The sequence below is a fragment of the Acinonyx jubatus genome, chromosome B1 (assembly GCF_027475565.1).
Source record: "Acinonyx jubatus isolate Ajub_Pintada_27869175 chromosome B1, VMU_Ajub_asm_v1.0, whole genome shotgun sequence".
Lineage (NCBI taxonomy): Eukaryota > Metazoa > Chordata > Mammalia > Carnivora > Felidae > Acinonyx > Acinonyx jubatus.
This window is the reverse complement of record NC_069382.1, coordinates 25,482,903-25,500,741: the sequence shown is the minus strand read 5'-3', so window position 1 is coordinate 25,500,741 and position 17,839 is coordinate 25,482,903. Positions and strand designations below refer to the sequence as shown.

Genomic DNA, 17,839 nt, shown 5'->3' with positions numbered 1-17,839 from the left:
TTTCTCCCCCCCCTTTTTTCCCTCTAATGTATCAAACCACTTTCAACACCCAGACCAAAACATACCTAGATTCTAGCATCATCTATTGATTTTTTGTGTGTGGGTGTGTTTTTAATTCTTAATTTTAATATTTTTTAACTTCAATTTTTTTAATTTCAATTTTTTTAATTTCAATTTTTCGGGGCACCTGGGTGGCTCAGTTGGTTAGGCGACAAGCTTCAGCTCAGGTCATGATCTCACAGTTTGTGAGTTCAAGCCCCATGTCGGGCTCTGTGCTGACAGCTCAGAGCCTGGAGCCTGCTTCCAATTCTGTGTCTCCTCCTCTCTCTGCCCCCTGCCCTGCTCACACTGTGTGTCTGTCTCTCAATAATAAATAAACGTTAAAAAATTAATTTCAATTTTTCTACCTCATTAATTCCTTTTCTCCCTTCAAAATGACAAAACAAAGGAATTCACCCCAAAAGAAAGAGCACGAAGGAACGACAGCCAGGGATTTAACCAACACAGATACAAGCAAGATGTCTGAACCAGAATTTAGAATCACAATAATAAGAATACTAGCTGGAGTCAAAAATAGATTAGAATCCCTTTCTGCAGAGATAAAAGAAGTAAAAAATAGCCAGAATGAAATAAAAAATGCTACAACTGAGCTACAATCACGGATAGATGCTGCGGCAGCAAGGATGGACGAGGCAGAACAGAGAATCAGTGAAATAGAGGACAAACTTATAGAGAAGAACGAAGCAGAAAAAAAGAGGGAGCTTAAGGCAAAAGAGCACGATTTAAGACTAAGAGAAATCAGTGACTCTAAAAAGGAACAACATCAGAATCATCGAGGTCCCAGAAGAGGAAGAGAGAGAAGTAGGGGTACAAGGGTTATGTGAGCAAATCATAGCAGAAAACTTTCCTAACCTGGGGAAAGACACAGACATCAAAATCCAGGAAGCACAGAGGACCCCCATTGGTTTCAACAAAAACCGACCATCAACCAGGCATATATATCATAGTCAAATTCACAAAACACTCAGGCAAGGAGAGAATCATGAAAGCAGCAAGGGAAAAAAGTCCTTAACCTACAAGGGAAGACAGATCAGGTTTGCAGCAGACCTATCCACAGAAACTTGGCAGGCCAGAAATGAGTGGCACGATATATTCGGTGTGCTGAATCAGAAAAATATGCAGCCAAGAATTCTTTATCCAGCAGGCCTGTCATTCAAAATAGGAGAGATAAAAAGTTTCCCAGACACACAAAAATTAAAGGAGGTTGTGACCACTAAACCAGCCCTGCAAGAAATTTTAAAGGGGACTCTCTGAGGGGGGAAAAGATGAAAATATATATACCAAAAACAACAAAGATTAGAAAGGACCAGAGAACACCACCAGAACTCCAACTCTACAAGCATCATAATGGCAATAAATTCATATCTTTCAGTACTCACTCTAAACGTCAATGGACTCAATGGTACAATCAAAAGACATGGGGTAAGAGAATGGATAAGAAAACAAGATGCGTCTATATGCTGTTTACAAGAGACCCACTTTAGACCTAAAGACACCTTCAGATTGAGAATAAAGGGATGGAGAACCATCTATCACGCTAATGATCAACAGAGGAAAGCTGGAGTAGCCATACTTACATCAGACAATCTAGACTTTAAAATAAAGGCTGTATCAAGAGATGCAGAAGGGCATTATATCATAATCAAGGGTCTATCCACCAAGAAGACCTAACAATTGTAAACATTTATGCGCCAAATGTGGGAGCACCCAAATATATAAATCAATTAATCACAAACATAAAGAAACTCATCAATCGTAATACCATAATAGTAGGAGACTTCAACACCCCATTCACAGCAATGGACAGATCATCTAATCAAAAAATCAACAAAGAAACAATGGCTTTGAATGACACACTGGAGCAGATGGACTTCACAGATATATTCAGAACATTTCATCCTAAAGCAGAAGAATATACATTCTTCTCCAGTGCACATGGAACGTTCTCCAGAATAGACCATATACTGGGACACAAATCAGCCCTCAGCAAGTTCAAAAAGATTGAGATCATACCGTGCATATTTTCAGACCACAACACTATGAAACTCAAAATCAACCACAAGAAAAAATTTGGAAAGGTAACAAATACTTGGAGACTGAAGCACATCCTACTAAAGAATGAATGGGCTAACCAAGCAATTAAAGAGGAAAATAAAAAGTATATGAAAGTCAATGAAAATGATAACACCACAACACAAAACCTCTGGGATGCAGCAAAGGCGGTCATAAGAGGAAAATATATAGCAATCCAGGCCTTCCTAAAGAAGGAAGAAAGATCTCGGATACACAACCTAACCTTACGCCTTAAGGAGCCGGAAAAAGAACAGCAAATAAAACCCCAAACCAGCAGAAGACAGGAAATGATAAGGATTAGAGCAGAAATTAATGCTATTGAAACCAAAACAAACAAACAAACAAACAAGCAAACAAAAAACAAAAAACAAAAAACAAAAAAAAGAACAGATCAATGAAACCAGAAGCTGGTTCTTTGAAAGAATTAACAAAATTGATAAACCACTAGCCAGTTTAATCAAAAAGAAAAAGGAAAGGACCCAAAGAAATAAAATCAAGAATGAAAGAGGAGAGATCACCACCAACACAGCAGAAATAAAAACAATAATAAGAGAATATTATGAGCAATTATATGCCAATAAAATGGGCAATCTGGAAGAAATGGACAAATTCCTGGAAACATATACACTACCAAAACTGAAACAGGAAGAAATAGAAAATTTGAACAGACCCATCACCAGTAAGGAAATCGAATTAGTAATCAAAAATCTGCCAAAAAACTAGAGTCCAGGGCCAGATGGCTTTCCAGGGGAATTCTACCAAACATTTAAGAAAGAGTTAACACCTATTCTCTTGAAACTGTACCAAAAAATAGAAACGGAAGGAAAACTTCCAAACTCTTTCTATGAAGCCAGCATTACCTTGATCCCAAAACCAGACAGAGACCCCACTAAAAAGGAGAACTATAGACCAATTTCCCTGATGAACATGGATGCAAAAATCCTCAACAAGATATTTGCCAACCAGATCCAACAATACATTAAAAAAATTATTCACCACGACCAAGTGGGATTTACACCTGGGATGCAGGGCTGGTTCAATATCTGCAAAATAATTAATGTGATTCATCATAAAATACAGGAAAAGAACCACATGATCCTCTCAACAGATGCAGAGAAAGCATTTGACAAAATACAGCATCCTTTCTTGATAAAAAAACCCTCAAGAAAGTAGGGATAGAAGGAGCATACCTCAAGATCATAAAAGCCATATATGAACGACCCAGCGCTAATATCATCTTCAACGGGGAAAAACTGAGAGCTTTCCCCCTAAGGTCAGGAACGAGACAGGGATGTCCACTCTCGCCACTGTTATTCAACAGTATTGGAAGTCTTAGCCTCTGCAATCAGACAACACAAAGAAATAAAAGGCATCCAAATTGGCCAGGAGGAGGTCACACTTTGACTCTTAGCAGATGACATGATACTCTATAAGGAAAACCCAAAAGATTCCACCAAAAAACTGCTAGAATTGATTCACGAATTCAGCAAAGTTGCAGGATATAAAATCAACGCACAGAAATCGGTTGCATTCCTATACATCAACAATGAAATGACAAAGAGAAATCAAGGAATCAATCCCATTCACAGTTGCACAAAAAAACCTTAAAATACCTAGGAATAAATCTAACCAGAGGTGAAAAATCTATACACTGAAAACTATAGAAAGCTTATGAAAGTAATTGAAGAAGACACAAAAAAATGGAAAATGATTCCATGCTCCTGCATAGGAAGAACAAATATTGTTAAAATGTCGGTACTACCCAAAGGAATCTACATATTCAACGTGATCCCTATCAAAATAACACCAGCATTCTTCACAGAGCTAGAACAAATAATCCTAAAATTCGTATGGAACCAGAAAAGACCCCAAATAGCCAAAGCAATCTTGAAAAAGAAAACCAAAGCAGGAGGCATCACAATCCCGGACTTCAAGCTATACTACAAAGAATCATCAAGACAGCAGGGTACTGGCACAAGAACAGACACTCAGATCAATGGAATGGAATAGAGAACCCAGAAATGGACCCACAAACCTATGGCCAAATAATCTTTGACCAAACAGGAAAGAATATCCAATGGAATAAAGACAGTCTCTTCAGCAAGTGGTTCTGGGAAAACTGGACAGCAACATGCCGAAGAATGAACCTGGACCACTTGCTTACCCCATATACAAAAATAAACTCAAAATGGATGAAAGACCTCAATGTAAGACAGGAAGCCATCAAAATCCTCAAGGAGAAAGCAGGCAAAAACCTCTTTGATCTTGGCCACAGCAACTTCTTACTCAACACATCTCTGGAGGCAAGGGAAACAAAAGCAAAAATGAACTACTGGGACCTCATCAAAATAAAAAGCTTCTGCACAGCAAAGGAAACAATCATCAAAACTAAAAGGCAACTGACAGAATGGGAGAAGATATTTGCAAATGACATATCAGATAAAGGGTCAGTATCCAAAATCTATAAAGAACTCATCAAACTCAACACCCAAAAAAACAATAATCCAGTGAAGAAATGGGCAAAAGACATGAATAGACACTACTCTAAAGAAGACATCCAGATGGCCAACTGACACATGAAAAAATGCTCAACATCACTCATCATTAGGGAAAAACAAATCAAAACCACCATGAGATATCACCTTACCCCTGTCAGAATGGCTAACATGAACAACTCAGGCAACAACAGATGTTGGTGAGGATGCGGAGAAAGAGGATCTCTTTTGCATTGTTGGTGGGAATGCAAGCTGGGGCAGCCACTCTGGAAAACAGTACAGAGGTTCCTCAAAAAACTAAAAATAGAACTACCCTACAACCCAGCAATTGCACTACTAAGCATTTATCCACGGGATACAGGTGTGCGGTTTTGAAGGGACACATGCACCCCCATGTTTATAGCAGCACTATCAACAACAGCCAAAGAGTGGAAAGAGCCCAAATGTCCATCGATGGATGAATGGATAAAGAAGATGTGGTGTATATATGCAATGGAGTATTACTTGGCAATCAAAAAGAATGAAATCTTGCCATTTGCAACTATGTGGATGGAACTAGAGGGTATTATGCTAAGTGAAATTAGTCAGAGAAAAGCAAAAATCATATGAGTTCATTCATATGAGGACTTTAAGAGACAAAACAGATGATCATAAGGGAAAGGAAACAAAAACAATATAAAAATAGGCAGGGGGACAAAACAGAAGAGACTCATAAATATGGAGAACAGAGGGTTACTGGAGAGGTTGTAGGAGGGGGGATGGGCAAATGGGTAAGGGGCACTAAGGAATCTACTCCTGAAATCACTGTTGCACTATATGCTAACTAATTTGGATGTAGGTTTTAAAAAATAAAAAATAAAATTAGAAAAAATAAATTAAATAAACCTATAGTTTATCAATGTGTGGTATATCCTTAGGACTTTTTAATCTTGGAATCTTATGTGGCTTACAGAATTATAACTTTAATAAACAAATAAATCATTTCATTCAGGAAAATATAAGTACCATTGGAAAATTCCTGTTCTGCTAGTGAACAGAGACACATTAAAGTACAATTCTACCAACTCCCACCCAATAAATAAATAAATTAATTAATTTAAAAAATCGATCACTAATGCCAAAGTCTTGGCTTTTGCTAAATGCTTTGCATATATCATCTCAATAATCAAAACAAAAAGTTTGTAATGTTTGCACAGAGGCGCAGAGAGGGGAACTGGCTTGCCCAATGCCACACAGCCTGCGGCTGCCGGGCTGGGGCTTGAGAGCACTTGGTGAGACTTTAGAGTCTGTTTTCTTACCATTCCTTAAATTCTCCCTGGTATCATCAGTACTTACTCCTTTAGGTCAGGTTTTGTTTTCTCACATAACTTTTAAGGATTTGAGAAACAGAGTATCTAACAAATACATACTCTGTAAAATGGTTTTAAATCAAGTGGGGAAAGGTGTTACTTACATGTAAGAGAACATTGTATCTGCCCCCAGAAGACAAAACAGAAATATTTTTTCATCTGCCCAGGGTCACAACTGAGCCTTTGGTCTGGAAGATCTTTAAGGGGAGAATAATCTGAGGTAGAGTCACTCATCAGGCAGGAGTTGAATCAGGTGGGTTCTGGAACCTTCCAGCTGAAAGAGTGTATGGATACCGAACGGGTGAAAGGTAACAACCAAACAATAGCTTTGAACATGTTATAGGTATGCACAGAAAAAAGCTTTTTTTTCTTGGCTTTTCTTTCCCCCCAATGCATAGGTGTTTATATGTCCACACATGAATATACAAACACGGAGCAAAAATGTAATATTTGTAATACATGTTACCCTGACAAATGGGGACCGTCCTGAGGAGCACAGGGGAGGGAGAAGATAGGGTAAAGCCAAGCAAAGGAAAAACTGCCCTGAAAATTCCCTTGATGATGTGTGATGTGATCAAATGAACACATTTCAAGTTAGAGAATTTAAGTGGAAAAAGTTAAGAAAAATGTAAACTGAAACCAATAGCAATGAAAAGAAAGGTTTGCCTCATCCTTGGATACATTGTTTGTAGTTTGAGGAAGTCTCAGTTTTCATGAAGAAGGTATGTGAAGAAGGAAAAGCAGTAATGAATGTGGGCAGATGATGGGTGCATCATACTGTGCCCCGTGTGCCCCGAGCACCCCTGTTGGTGAAACTACTACATTGTATCGTAGTTTGGTTTGTTTATGTGGCCCACACAGCTCCAGGGACCTGTTGACATGAATGAATGGGGGGGAGGAAGGAAGGAAGGAAGGGAGGAAGGAAGGGAGGAAGGAAGGGAGGAAGGAAGGGAGGAAGGAAGGGAGGAAGGAAGGGAGGTGCGGCAATCTCTTTTACCAGGTGAACAGCTCACTGAAGCTAGCGTGCTCACCTAATATGGCCATTTTACTCATTTGACTTTTCAAGAACTTAGCAATTTCATGTGCTCAGTTGCTCTAGAGTTTTTGGGAATGGGGCACTCCCAAAAGATACCTGTGGCGGTGATCTTCCCGTATGCTTGAGCAAATCAAGCATGACATAGTGTAAAGAGTTGTTTTTAAAGTTTATTTATTTATTTTGAGAGAGAGGGAGGTGGGGAGGGGCAGAGAGAGGAGAGAGAGAGAATCCCAAGCAGGCTCCACGCTGCCAGCACAGAGCTCAACGTGGGACTCGAATTCAAGACCCTGAGATCATAACCTGAGCCAAAATCAAGAGTCGGACGCTTAACCAACTGAGCCACCCAGGAACCCTGAGAATTGTTGACTTCAAACCACAGATTTGGGTTTAAACCTGGGGCTTACTACTTGTTAATTCTATTAGTTTTTTGGACAAGCAACTTGATTTTTCTGAGCCTTGATTTGTTTCCCCGTCCATAAAAAAAGGGGGGGGGATAAGAATGACTCTCTTACCGTATCATGAAGAATAAATGGGGTCATACACAGGCAAGGTGCCTTGGCACACAGGAAGCGTGAAAGAAATGCTGGTGTTTCTTGTGAATATTATCATTCTTATTTCCACTGGAGTGACGGTGTGGGCTGGGTGGGGCCTCATCTCAACCTCCGGCTAATCCAGGAGGGGAGAAGCAGGGGTGAGCGTTGACGAAGTGGAATTTCCTGGGTGAGAATGTTACTGCTGGCATGTGTGACTCAGAGATCATCTCAGGGCCTCTCAAGGGAAGCTGTTCCTGGTACGAATTAATTGTATCATTTTTCTCCCTGACATGTAGATGTATGTCTGCAGGTCCTGGCCTGGATACAGACCATACCCATTGTGCAAGAGTCAGCAAATACAATGTTTAAGGGATCTTGTGGCAACTGTGAAAAATAGCACGAAGGGCAAAGTGCTGTGCCCAGACTGGACTGTAGGTGGCAGCAGAAACTCAGGCGTGGAGAAAGAAGTTCGTCCACAAAGCCTTTCCTGGGACTGTCCCTAGGGGGTCCACTACTCACTTTGTAGCGACTTAACAAAGAATACCTGGAAGTTTTTAGCATCCGTAATGTTAGTGGATTCACCATCATTTGACGCCATCTTATCTGTTCTTCAGCGTGAATGAAGATATGAGTTCACTAGTACAAACTCCCCCTAAATCAGGCATTTGTATTTCTTTCTGTTAAAAAAAAAAAAAAATCCGAATGTCTTCAGGAATAGGACCTCATTAGGTTAAGTTCGACATTTAAAGAGAGAGCTTCCAAATTATGGCCTCTGACAGCCATCGTTGATGTTATTCATGGGGGAGCAAGCTCTCCCTTTCAAGTGGGTTGCTAAGGAAACAATGCCATCCTTCCAAAGTGTAGACAGAAGATGGAGAGGGTTAAAATGATCCCTCATCGTTTGCAAACCCGTGTGGCCCTCCTACAGCCAATATCAAAATGATTGCTTTTGAATTTCCTTTTGCTGGATACTATTTGGTTTGCATATGCCTGATTTATATTTACCTGTCCCTTAATTTTCAAATTTTCCAGGAAGAATTTAAAATATGTGTTTTGTAAAGAGCATATGGCTTGATATTATTTCTTAACCCAGTCTGAGAGTCCTATCATCTGATACTGGATTTCAACCCCTTCACATCCATTCTGATAGTATGATTTCCTACCTTCCTTCTTACTTTATATTTAACTATTTATTAAATATATTGTTGTTCATGCTTTTCCTCTTTTCACATTTCATCTGGGTTAATTAAGACATTCATTTTTTAAGTTCTTTTCCCCGCCCTGCTTTGTCTCAAGCGATACACTTTTACTATATAGCTCTTATGTTTTGCCTCCTCCTTAAAGTTGGAAATCTCCATCAGTGTGCTGGAATCACAGAGTCCCCTTGACCCTCTAAAGGTTTAACATCATTCTTGTCCTCCCTACCAACCTAACTGGGACATTAGGAATACTTTTGCTTTCTTATGTATTCATTCTCCCATTCCTGACCCTTATATCTTGTTGATAAAATTAGAATTCGTCGTTGTGGATTCTTTACGCTGACTTTTTTTGAAAACAATTACACGATTAGAAAAACAAAACTAGTACAAAGGACATCTACAATGCTCTTTGTCAGACTTACCTATTAACATTTTACCCCAATTTCCTCTAACCTCTATTTACTTTCTATGCACACACACACACACACACAGATGTAATTATATCTTTTCATGGTAAGTTACATATATACCCTTATATCTACTCTTAAAAAATTATTTTTACATTTATTTATTTTTGAGAGTCAGAGAGAGACAGAGTGCAAGTGTGGGAGGGGCAGAGAGAGAGGGAGTCACAGAATCCAAAGCAGGCTCCAGGCTCCGAGCTGTCAGCACAGAGCCTGATGTGGGGCTCGAACTCATGAACTGTGAGATCACCACCTGAGCCAAAGTCAGACGCTTAACTGACTGAGCCACCCAGTGCCCCCCCCCCTGAATAGCTACTCTTATCCCTAAACACTTTGTGTGTACTTCCTAAGAAGAGTGATATTCTCTTACAATTTCCATAGTATAATTATAATTTCAGACATTTTGTTATAATAATTTAATTTAATGTGAGTTAATATTTTTGTCTGTTGACCTAATAATGCTTTTTATGGCAGTCCCACCCTCCAGGGAAAGGCCATGTCTGAGGCTAAGTGTCACTTTTGGTTGTGCCTCTTTAGCCTCCTTTGGTCTGGAGATCTCTACAGCCTTACTTGGTATTTTATGGCATTCACATTTTTTAAATTGAAGGGTAATTAATGTTCAGGGTTATATCAATTTCAACAATTGTATACATTACTCAGTGCTCATCATGACAAATGTGCTCTTAATTCCCTTCACCTATTTTATCCATCCCCCCACCCACCTCCCCTCTGGTAACGACCAGTTTGTTCTTTGTATTTGAGTCTGGGGTTTTTTTGTTTATGTTGTTTTACCTTTGTTCATTTGTTTTACTTCTTAAATTCCACACATGTGTGAAATTTTATGATATTTGTCTTTCTCTGTCTGACTTATTTCACTCAACTATATACCTTCTAGGTCCATCCCTGTTGTTGCAAATGGCAAGATGTCATTCTTTTTCATGGCTGAGTAATATTCCTATATGTATGTATGTGTATATATATATATGTGTGTGTGTGTGTGTGTGTGTGTGTGCATATATATATATATATATATATATATATATACATACAGCCTCTTCCTTATCCATTTACAGATGGGCACTTGGGTTGCTTCCATGCCTTGGCTATTGTAAATAATTCTGCAGTAAACATAGGGGTGCATATGTCTTTTGGGATTCGTGTTTTCATTTTCTTTGGGTAAACACCCAATAATGGATTACAGGATCATATTGTAATTCTATTTTTAATTTTTTGAGGAATCCTCCATATTGTTTTCCACAGTGGCTGCACTGGTTTGCATTCCCGCCAACAGGGCACGAAGGTTCCCTTTGCTCCACATCCTAGCCAACACTTGCTTCTGGGGTTTTTGGTTTTAACCATTCTGACAGGTGTGAGGTGACACCTCACTGTGGTTTTGATTTGTGTTTCCTTGACGACGAGTGATGTTCAGCATCTTTTCATGTGTCTGTTGGCCATCTGGGTGTCTTCTTTGGAAGAGATTCACGTTTTATAAGAGTACAGTTTCCCCTGACATTTAAAAATATATGATGTTGTTTCTATTGTTATCATGCTGTTCTGTGCTTTTCTGATTATTCAGTCATGATTGATTCAGGTCACGTGCCCTCATCTCATTCTCAACAAGTGAGCTGTGTCTTCCTCAGTTTACCTTGTGTGCCCTCACACAACAGCTACCTGCCCTCCACTGCTGATGTGAATTTTGATCACCTACGCAGGCTGTTGACTGATTCTCCACTCTATCATTATGGTTTTCCTTTCTCTCCCTTGCAACTAATAAGCAGTCTGGAGTGATATACCTTATTGTCATGCAGCCCTCCTGCTGCCGATCGAAACTCCCCCCTAGATTTATCATCCACTGGTGATTCTTGCCCGATCCAGTCATTCCTCATGCTGTTCGCAAAGTAGCGATTTTTCCAGCTCTATCACGCCCTACACATTTACCAGTGAGCACTTGACATTCAGCTGGAAGGAGAGCCCGAATTCTATCTTATCTATCTATCTATCTACCTAATCTATAGGCACAGACTGATTAATCCCTAGGTTTTCAATGGCTTGTAATTCAGTACCGTACTTATTTTGACGCTTGAATCATCTCAGATTTGGCAGCGGGAGTCAGATTTGTGTGTCCTTCCTCCACCGTGAGAACGAGGCTTCCAACAATATCAGCAGGTGTAGTCATTTCCTCAGTTCCCATACAGCTACAGTAGTTTCAGAATTACTTTGTCCATGCTGCTAAAGTAAGCAAATCGCTAAAAAGCGTTCAGGATTTCTTTTCTTTTTTTAATTAATTTATTTTTTAATGTTTATTTATTTGTGAAGGAGTGAGAGACAGAGCGTGAGTGGGGGAGGGGCAGAGAGAGAGGGAGACACAGAATCCGAAGCAGGCTCCAGGCTCCGGGCTGTCGGCACAGAGCCCGATGTGGGGCTGGAACTCACAGACCGTGAGATCATGACCTGAGCCTAAATTGGAGGCTTAACTGACTAAGCCACCCAGGTGCCCCTCAAGATTTATTTTCAATTGTTGACCCCCCACCAATGCCCCCAAATGAGGCAATATAGGCAAATGCTGTGTTACTGAAAGGTACTTGAATTCTTTCTTGGTTCTCCCTTCCTTCCTTTCTCCCTTCCTCCCTCCCTCCTTCCTTCCTGTACACACGTAAGAACAATTTGAGCAAGAAGATTTTTTTAAAGTAGTGTTGGATTATAACAAAAAGGGTAAAGTAAGAGTCTATCAGTTCATATTGATATAAATACATGCTTGAAGAAAAAAGAAGGAAGGAAGAGAGAGAGAGGGCACAACAATATATATTGTTTGTACTCATTTGCATTATGCCTTATCAATTTAAATTATACATTTTGTAGGTATATGTATGCTTGTCACAATTTTTTGGTATTTTTACTTCCCCCCCCCCCCCCGTTGTGAAGTCTTAGAATTGAATTAATTTTTCCTTTTATTGGAATGTCGTGTAGTTTCCTTGGTAATGGAATGAGGGTGATATATTTCTGAATTCTTGAACAACCCAAAATACCCCTCTTTTGCCCTCACATCTGAAAGTATGCCTCTGTGCACAGTTCCCAGATCACAGCCCTTTTCTACCCCAAGCCTGCAAATGAGACATTTGGTGCTAGCCTAGATTCTCTTTTTATGCAAGTACCGTTTTGTCTGTCTGAAATGTGTTTTCTCCATTCTCAGGGTTCAGAAATTTCAATGATGTATGGCCAGATATATGTCTGTTCTCATTTTGCCTGGGAATTGGCGAGCACCTTGTAACAGAAAATAGTCTCTCTCTGGCTTAGGGAAGTTTTCTTATATGCTTATACAAGCATTACTTTTTCTCCATCCAGTGCTTTTTCTCCCTCGGAAACTCTATTATTCACATAATAAATCTCTAGGCCAGGTTCATTCTTATCTCTTCATTCATATTTTCTGTTACTTTGTATTTTGTTCAATGTACTCAGCTACTTTTTCCCTTTCTTCTCCCCAAATCCCAGTTCGGCTCTCAGCATTGACCACTGTACTTCTCATGTCTGCTGTTTATATACTTTTTTCATGTTTATTTATTTATTTTGAGAGAGAGAGAGAGAGAAACAGACAGAGTATGAGTAGGGAAGGGAAAAAGAGAGAGGGAGAGAGAGAAAATCCTAAGCAAGCTCCACACTGTCAGCTCAGAGCCACATGTGGGGCTCGAACCCCCGGACCTGAGATCATGACCTGAGCTGAATCAGGAGTTGGATGCTTAACTGAGCCACCTGGATGCCCCATGTCTGCTGAATTTCTAAGTTTGTAAATCAGGGGCACCTGGGTGGCTCAGTTGGTTGAGTGTCTGGCTCTTGATTTCACTTTAGGTCATGACCTCAGGGTCTTTCGATCCAGCCCCACATCCAGTCTCTGCCTCCTTCTCTCACACTTTGCGCAGAGATTGGATGGAAAGCAGGGAGCCTGCTTGGGATTCTCTGTCTCCCTCTCTCTCTCTGCCCCTCTCTGGCTCTCTCTCCAAAATAAAAATATATTTAAATACATTTAAATTTGTAAATCAGAATTTGAACTTCTGAAAGTCTTCTTTTGGCTCCAATTACATCTCCAAAGTTATTTTTATGTACTTATTAAAATTTTCCCCGGTCTTGTCTGCTGGTTCTACTTCAAAAGAAACCACCTGTTCTTAGGCAGCCTGCCCGCCCTGCCTCACTTCCTGCCCGCTCGTGCGCAGGACCAAAGTCAGGCTGTTAAAAACCATGGCAAGTGGTGAACTGGCAGGAAATGGTGAATGAGTTGGCGAATTAGTCTGACAGTGGAGGGGGAACTTTGCTGTTTTTGTGGTGGGAAGATCCCTGTCTTTATTTTATTTTATTTTATTTTATTTTATTTTATTTTATTTTATTTTATTTTATTTTATATGCAAGTTAGTTAACGTACAGTATGGTATTGGCTTCAGGAGTAGAACCCAGTGATTTATCTCTTACATATGACACCCAGTACTCATCCCAACAAGTGCCCTCCTTAATGCCCATCACCCATTTAACCCACCTCCCACCCCCATCAACCCTCAGTTTGTTCTCTGTATTTAAGTCTCTTATGGTTTGCCTTCCTCTCTGTGTTTATCTTACTTCTCCTTCCCTTCCCCTATGTTCATCTGTTTTGTTTCTCAAATTCCATATAGGAGTGAAATCATATGATATCTGTCTTCCTCTGACTTATTTTGCTTAGCAGAATACACTCTAGTTCCATCCACGTTGTTGCAAATGACAAGATTTCGTTATTTTTCATCGCTGAGCAGTATTCCATTGTATATACGTAAAAAATATGAAAGGCTTCACAAACTTGTGTGTCATCCTTGTGCAGGGGCCACTCTAATCTTCTCTGTGTCGGTCCAATTTTAGGATATGTGCTGCCGAAGTGAGCACAATCTGTCTGTATTTTAAAGCATTAAAAAGATGATGCTCCAGCCATGGACACCTGCTGTCACGTCATACTTTTCTCAGTTGTTGGGCGGCCTTAGCGAGGAGGTGGGAGATTGGAGGGTCTGGAAATGTACAGTTAACCTGCCATTTTTCTCAAAATCCCTTTCTTACAGGTTTGCGGGAGTGTTTTTAGATGTTTGTGACAATCTGGTTTTCAATTCATAGAATGCTGAAGTCAAGAAAGATCTGGAAGAGAATCAGTTTCCACCATCTGATTTTGTACACGAAGTCCAGAGGGGCTCCAAAGCTTAATACATGTCATAGAGCAAATCCGTAGCATGGCCAAGGGAAGAATTCGATCCCTTCATCTCTAGACCGCTGCTTTCTTTCCCCAGTTCACTGCCCAGATCTTCCTGGGCAGTAAATTTTATTGTTGTTCTATCAACAAATGAGTGTGATCTTCAAATGTTGCCAGGACAAACCTAAACCAGAACCAAATCAAGATAACAAAAACCACCACCGCCACAAAAGATAAAAAAGGAAAGAAGGAAAGAAAGGGAGGGAGCAGGGAAGAAAAAAAAATCCAGTAAATGAAATCTCAAGCCACACTTTTCAAAAGTCTAGTGAAATCATATCTCTTTAGCTTTCTCTTAGTCATGCTCTTGCAATATTTGGTAAAAAGAAACAGAGAAAGAAAATGTCTGATACCCAAAGATCTGTTTGTAATTGCGTGGAACACCAGACTGCTCAGGGCCACGTCGGAGAGCAGCCTGCTGCGGAGACGTAACCGGCTTCCAGCACGCTGGTGCTGAGCACAGACATTGAGCACAAGCCGCTGAGAAGGGCATGTGAGAGGGCCAGGGGCTGGAGCCGGGGTGCGGACAGGGGGCATATGGAGGAGGGGGCACGATGTGAGAGGGACAAGCAGGTAGAATAGGAGGACTTACTTGACCTGGTGAACACCTGATTGAACCAACAAGGAAACCGTTAGTACAGTACAGAGGAAATTCACTAACAAATGCTTTTCTTGTTAGAAACTTAATATGTAAACAGAACATACTGGAATAGACACTGCCCCCAAATATTCGACTGCGGCTCTGAAGTCCTGCTATATCTGTACCTTTTGTGGTCCCTGCTTGTGATGATTTCATGCTGTCATTTGCCACTATTTTAAAATAAAGACTAATAATGCTATAAATGAAATGCCAGTAAGGTACTTACTATTTTCTCCTTCTCTGTAACTTCAAGATCTTTGACACCCTGTGTCTCCAGGTTGAGTCCCCGGGATAGGCTCTTTGGAGAGACACAGCAAAAGGAGTTAAGATGACTCATTTTTACCAGTGACGATAACATTATAATGACTCTCGAGAAATGGAAAATGCAACGTTTTATTGTTTTATTTTTACCTTTTTTAGAGACAGAAGGAAAGAAAGTGAATGGGGGAGAGGGATAGAGGGGTGACAAAGACTCTTAAGCAGGCTCGTGGGGCTCAGTCCCATGACCCTGCTGGGATCATGGCCTGAGCCGAAATCAAGAGTCAGCCGCTCAACCGACTGAGCTACCCAGGTGCCCTGGAAAAGTGCAACATTTTAAATTGAAATAATAAATGACACAAATTTGGGCAAGGGGTGAAGAACCCAAGAAACATGGTTACAGTCATTGGTGGAGAAGTAGGTCGTCACCTTGGATGAGACAAGCACAGCCTTTTTCAAAATAGCTCCTGTCAAACCAGGTTGTATTAGCAATCTGTTACTCAGATGGCCCAGATGGACACCAGCGAGGGAGGTTCTTCGGGAAAGGTGATTCTCTGGTATTTAGACTCAGACAGATGGGTGCTTCCAAAGCGGTTCAGCTTGCAAAAGCGCCAAATCAACAGTTAGGGAAATTAACATAGATCTCACTTGCTACATAAATGATCCTCTGTAGTGTGTTTCTTTTTTTCTTTCAAATGGCTGCTTAAATTCCACCTCTTTCATGAAATCTTTCCAGGATAATATCTCTTGGCACGTCATCATTCAACATTTATTCCTTTTAAGTGTTTGAGACACGCATGGACACCCACACAGTTCTCTGCTACCCACCTTGGCAGAAAATAAGGTATTGGTGAATCAGCTCACGGATGCCGATTCACTAGGCTTAAACATACATAAATTAGCAAATCTCGCAGTTAGAAAATAAAATACATGTGACACCAAATAAATTTTAATATCAATCATTGGCATAAAGCCTTGTAGCAATTTACCCCATTGTAATCATAATAAGAACCACAAGGACCAATCCAGGCACAGCATTCATCTGGAAGTGTCTGTGGGGGGGCTGCAGGGCATAGTACAGGCCCAGGTGAGTGTCCCAGGCGTTCCTACCTGATAGCATCCCTGCTAATGGGCTGAGATCAACCCAAACCATTGGTTTAACATCTAAAAATAGATCAATATGATATATCATATTAGTAGAAAATAGGATAAAAACCACATGATCATCTCGATAGACTTAAAAAAAAGCACTTGACAAAATTCAACTCCCTTTCATGATAAAAAAAAATACTGAACAAAACAGGAATAGAAGGAACTTTCTCAACCTGTTAAAGGGCATCTATAAAAAAAAACCCCCATAGCGAACATCTTATATAATGGAGAAAGCCTAAATGCTTTCCCTAGAGATTGGGAATGTTGCTGGCTCCAAATTCAAAGTCCCACGGGAGATGAATCAGCCAAGTTTGGGTTACATGCCAGCTCCCTTACTGGGGAGGACAGAGAATGAATCTGACACCGGGAATTAGTGGGAGGCAGGGGCTGGGCTCCTACCAAGATGTCCCCACAGCAGGGATGACGTGATTCTCTACAAGGAGATTCAGGTGCTCTTAAGAAGGGGCTCAGGTCATAAGTGGCACAAAAAAAAAATCAACAAAATGTTGCTTTATAGTAATATTCAGGTCTGCTCACTCCAAGTCCTTTGCCTTGTCACTACATTTCTATATATCTTGGAGAATTCAAAAGGTTCTTTGAGATCCTAATTATGAACATGAATGTTACTGAAGAACCTATGGCCAACGGATTTTGAAATAAAGGTTGTTGCCCATCCTTGCCTCCAGACCATTCCCTTCCTGGCAGATTCTGTTTATGGCGGCTCTACCCTACTCCTGGGGTTAGTGAGAGGGGAGCAGGATGTGTCTGGTTTCTTACTTCCCATTGCTGAACCACTGCTCCAACTAGTTAGAACTCCTAGAAGGGCCATACCTACAGGTCCCTTACACCCAGTCCGATCTCCTCTTTACCTCTTGATGGCTCAGCCTGGGCCTAGTTTGAATCTTCATACGCCTACTTGGATGTCCAAAAGTTCCCCAGAACTTTCTTCAGCGTAGCTCACCAGGCACCTCATGATTGGGACCTGCATATCTGTCCAGCTTCCTAGCCAGCCACTGCCTCGGGAGAAGCCTTCACTCCAGCAACTCTGGATTAACGGGAATTTCTTAGAACACACCTTGGCACCTTCATATGGTCTACTCTGTCTGGCTGGAATGTCCTACACACAGATAGCACGTCTTTTAAAAATTAGCTCAATATTATGGTGCCTGGGTAGCTCAGTCAGTTAAGCGTCTGACTTTGGTTCAGGTCATGATCTCATGGCTCATAGGTTTGAGCCCTGCATCAGGCTCTGTGCTGACAGCTCAGAGCCTACAGCCTGCTTCGGATTCTGTGTCTCCCTCTTTCTCTGCCCCTCCCCCATTCGCCCTT

The 17,839-nt window shown here is 40.7% G+C and overlaps 1 non-coding gene across 1 annotated transcript; it reads right to left on the bottom strand.

Annotated features, from left to right (window-relative positions):
• Window positions 1-14,001: 14,001 nt before the first annotated feature.
• On the bottom strand, window positions 14,002-14,108 carry LOC113604727 (U6 spliceosomal RNA). The gene has a single exon (XR_003426749.1). It is a non-coding gene; the product is annotated as a U6 spliceosomal RNA (small nuclear RNA).
• Between the last annotated feature and the right edge of the window lie 3,731 nt (window positions 14,109-17,839).